Raw genomic sequence first — 5,079 nt, forward strand, 5'->3', positions numbered from 1 at the left:
TTGAGGTCAAAAATAACACTTAGTTTGCATACGTAGGTGTGGTTTACTTAGTGTCTTCTAAATCTCCGTCATAACCACCGTCGATCACCCGCACCGTCCCGTCGCCGGCACCACCTTGTGGTGAGCCTCTTGTTCATGAAATTTTATATAAAAATTGATGTTTGTGTGATTTGGATATATAGTTACTCGTATAATTATCTTACCCGTACGTTGTTTGTTATACATATTGTGCCATGATTTTGATATCCGTCCCCGTCGGCCCTCGTCCTTGTTATGATTCAGATGTGGTATATATATTCTCTTTTAAAACTAGTTGCATTTCGTGTTTATGACAAATTATGCCCATCAAGTTGACATAGAAATTTTTTCTAGGAGGTATGTGAACCGGAAATTCCAACCGACCCTATTGTCGAGAGGTTAAATTTTGTTGAAAGAGAAAACGAGTACTTGAAAGAAAAATTGAAAAGAATTGAGGGGGAGAAGATGGAATTGGAGTTGCATGTTGCCGATGTCGTCGATGATCACAAAATCAAGATGGAGAAAATGCGCTTGAAGATTAGAAAGATTAGAAAATATGCCATCGATAGTAAGGCTTGGTATCATTATGTTGTTGGATCCATTGTTACCTTAGTTGCGATCTTGATCGCATTTGTTGTTGCATTTAAATGCTTTAGCTAGAGAGTTATTTGTTTGTTGCATTTAAGTGTTGTATGAACTTTATGTATGAACTTGTATTAATTTGGTCTATTCGGTGTTGTGTAATGAAGATGAGCCGGCAATGGATGTACTATGCCGATGCTCTCCCCAGTTCGTTGAGGGCGTGCATACTTTTCTGCTTGTGGCTGAGGCAAACAAGCAGGCGGATGGTTTTATGCCTTGTCCATGTGTTGGCTGTAAGAATGGTCACAATTACTCTACGTCAAGAACCGTTCACGTCCACCTGTTTAAGTCCGGTTTCATGCCCCACTATAATGTTTGGACCAAGCACGGAGAAAGAGGGGTTATGATGGAAGACAATGAAGAAGAAGAGGACGACGACAGCTATCCTGGCCATGGGTTCCCTGAATACGATGATACAACAATGGGGGAAGAAGCTGAGCCGGTAATGCGGGAAGAAGCTGAGCCGGCAATGCGGGAAGAAGCTGAAGAAGAGGCATCAGATTAGCCCGTTGATGATCTAGGTCGGGCCATTGCCGATGCAAAGAGAAACTGCGTAAGTGATTTGGAGAAGAAGAAGTAGCAGCGCATGTTAGAGGATCACAAAAAATTGTTGTACCCGAATTGCGTAGGTGACAAGAAAAAGCTGGGCACCACACTGGAATTGCTGCAATGGAAGGTAGAGAATGGTGTATCTGACAAGGGATTTGGAAAGTTGCTGGTAAGGATAAAGGATATGCTTCCAAAGGACAACGAATTGCCCGAGAGTACGTACAAAGCAAAGCAGGCTGTCTGCCCTCTAGGGTTAGAGGTGCAAAAGATACATGCATGCCCTAATGATTGCATCCTCTACCGCGGTGAGTACGAGGATTTGAACGCTTGCCTGGTATGTGGTGCATTGCGCTATAAGATCAGCCGCGATGACCCTGGTGATGTCGAGGGCGAGCGCCCCAGGAAGAAGATTCCTGCCAAGGTGATGTGGTATGCTCCTATAATACCATGGTTGAAACGTTTGTTCCAAAACAAAGAGCATGCCAAGGCGATGCGATGGCACAGAGAAGACCTTAAGAAAGACGGAAAGTTGAGAGTACCCGCTGACGGGTCGCAGTGGAGAAAAATCGAAAGAAAATACGGGAAGGAGTTTGCAGATGACGCAAGGAGCGTATGGTTTGGTCTAAGCGCAGATGGCATTAATCCTTTTGGGGAGCAGAGCAGCAACCATAGCACCTGGCCTGTGACTCTATGTTTGTATAACCTTCCTCCTTGGTTGTGCATGAAGCGGAAGTTCATTATGATGTCAGTGCTCATCCAAGGCCCTAAGCAACCCGGCAACGACATTGATGTGTACCTAAGGACATTAGTTGAAGAACTCTTACAACTGTGGAATGGAACAGGTGTACGTGCGTGGGATGAGCACATGGGGGAAGAATTTGACCTAAAGGCGTTGTTGTTCGTGACCATCAATGATTGGCCTGCTCTCAGTAACCTTTCAGGACAGACAAACAAGGGATACCGCGCATGCACGCACTGTTTGGACGATACCGACAGTATATATTTGGCTAATTGTAAGAAGAATGTGTACCTGGGACATCGTCGATTTCTTCCGAGTAGGCATCCCGTAAGAAAGAAAGGCAAGCATTTCAAAGGTGAGGCGAATCACCGGACGAAGCCTCACCACCGTACTGGTGCTGATGTACATGATATGGTCAAGGATTTGAAGGTGGTCCTTGGAAAGGGTCCTGGTGGACAACCTGTTCCGAATGACGCTGACGGACGCGCACCCATGTGGAAGAAGAAATCTATATTTTGGGACCTGCCCTATTGGAAAGACCTAGAGGTCCGCTCCGCAATCGACGTGATGCACGTGACGAAGAATATTTGTGTGACCCTTCTTGGCTTCTTGGGCGTGTATGGGAAGACAAAATATACACCTGAGGCACGAGAGGACCAGCAACGTATGCATGGAAAAGACGGCATACATCAGGGTCATGCAAGCTACGCTCTTACCAAAGAAGAGAAGGAAATCTTCTTTGAATGCCTGCTCAGTATTAAGGTACCGTCTGGCTTCTCGTCGAATATAAAGGGAATAATAAACATGGCAGAGAAAAAGTTCCAGAACCTAGAGTCTCATGACTGCCACGTGATTATGACGCAACTTCTTCCGGTTGCATTGAGGGGGCTTCTACCGGAAAACGTTCGATTAGCCATTGTGAAGCTATGTGCATTTCTCAATGCAATCTCTTAGAAGGTAATCGATCTAGAAATCATACCAAGGTTAGAGAATGATTTGGTGCAATGTCTTGTCAGTTTTGAGTTGGTGTTCCCACCATCCTTCTTCAACATCATGACGCACGTCCTAGTTCACCTATGCGAATAGATTAACGTTTTGGGTCCTGTATTTCTATACAATATGTTCCCCTTTGAGAGGTTCATGGGAGTCTTAAAGAAATATGTTCATAACCATGCTAGGCCAGAAGGAAGCATCTCCAAGGGCCGTCAAAATGAGTAGGTCATTGAGTTTTGTATTGACTTTATTCCTGGCCTTAAGCCGATTGGTGTTCCTGAATCGCGGCATAAGGGCAGACTGGATGGAAAAGGCATGCTAGGAGGGAAACAAACAATATGTATGGACGGACATTCTCTCACTGAAGCACACTACACAGTTCTACAGAATTCCGCCTTGGTGGCTCCGTATATGGATGAACACAAGAATTTGCTATGCTCCAAACACCCGGAGCGGTCTGATGACTGAATTACACGTGAACAAACCAGGAGTTTCGCCAGCTGGTTGCAGACACGTACCATGCATGACACCTCTATTGAAGATTACCTGTACTTGCTGTCCCAGTTACCATCTTCGAATATAATGACTTTCAAAGGGTACGAGATAAATGGTAATACATTTTACACGATCGCCCAAGATAAGAAGAGCACCAACCAAAACAGTGGTGTCCGCTTTGATGCAGAAACCAAGACGGGAAAGGAAACATATTATGGTTATATACAGGACATATGGGAACTTGACTATCGACGTGGTTTGAAGGTCCCTTTGTTTCGGTGCAAATGGGTCAATATGACATGAGGCGGGGTAACGGAAGACCCGCAGTACGGAATGACAACAGTGGATCTCAATAATCTTGCGTATGCAGACGAACCATTCGTCCTAGCCAATGATGTGGCACAGGTTTTTTATGTGAAGGACATGTCTACCAAGCCAAGAAAAAGAAAAGATAAGGAAGCGAATGCATCATACGATGAGCCAAAGCGGCACATAGTTCTTTATAGGAAGAGAAACATCGTGGGAGTGGATGACAAGACAGACAAGTTAGAAGATTATGAAAAGTTTGATGAAATTGCTCCATTCACAGTGAATATTGACCCGAGCATCCCGTTAAATGATGAATATTTTCCATGGTTATGGCGCAAAGGGACACACGCGAAGAAAAAGTTTCACACCCAAAGATCTGGGATGTGATCGGCTTCACTATCATCACTTTCTTCTGTGTTTCACACCCAGAAGGGAATCTCTGTAATAGTTAGGGTAGTTAATTATGTGTTTTGGCATTTGAAATGCGAAGAAATTTTATGTGTAAACAAATTCTTTCATGCCTTTACTGATTTTTAAAGTTAAGTTATTCACAAACTAGTGATTCACACTAATTTCAAATAATTCAAAATTTAAACTATTCAAATTTGAAAACTACGGGCACTAACAGAAAGTTTGTAATTTTTTGTACCTAAAGCAAAAATATTCACAAAGAAACTCTAAATACACAAAAAAACAACTCAAAAATAAATAAAGCAAAAAAAATAAAAAAAGCCCGTCTACTAGGCCAGAGCGGCCTGCATACGACTAGAAACCCAACCTGTTGTTGGGCCAGGATGCAGACCCGCAAAGGCCCAGTAGGCCAACAGGGCAGCACAGAACATGTAGGCCCAGTAGGCCTGCTTTGGAGAGGAGCTCGAGAGAACTACCGCACGGGGGTTTATAAACCAGTGCGGTCGCCCCTCGGCTAGCGAGGTGGGACTAAACTTGCGCACCGCACCTGCACCAGCGCACCCCCTTTAGTACCGGTTCGTGGCACCAACCGGTACTAAAGGGGGGCCTTTAGTACCGGTTGGAGCCACCAACCGGTACTAAAGGGGGTGCGGTTCCCGCCGCTTGGCCTGGCCAAAACAGGCCTTTAGTACCGGTTGGTGGCTCCAACCGGTACTACACCAACCGGTACTAAAGGTGCCTTCTATATATACAACACTTATGAAAATTTCATTCTCCCTCTGTTTCTTCCTCTGTTTCCCCATTGAAGCACCGCTCGCGCGCCCCGATCGATCGACGCCATCGCCGTCGCCGCCCCCGTCCCCGTCGCCGCCCCCGTCCCCGTCGCCGCCCCGGGCCCGTCCCCGTCACGCCGTCCCCGCGTC

This window comes from Triticum dicoccoides, chromosome 1A (genome assembly GCF_002162155.2).
Source record: "Triticum dicoccoides isolate Atlit2015 ecotype Zavitan chromosome 1A, WEW_v2.0, whole genome shotgun sequence".
Lineage (NCBI taxonomy): Eukaryota > Viridiplantae > Streptophyta > Magnoliopsida > Poales > Poaceae > Triticum > Triticum dicoccoides.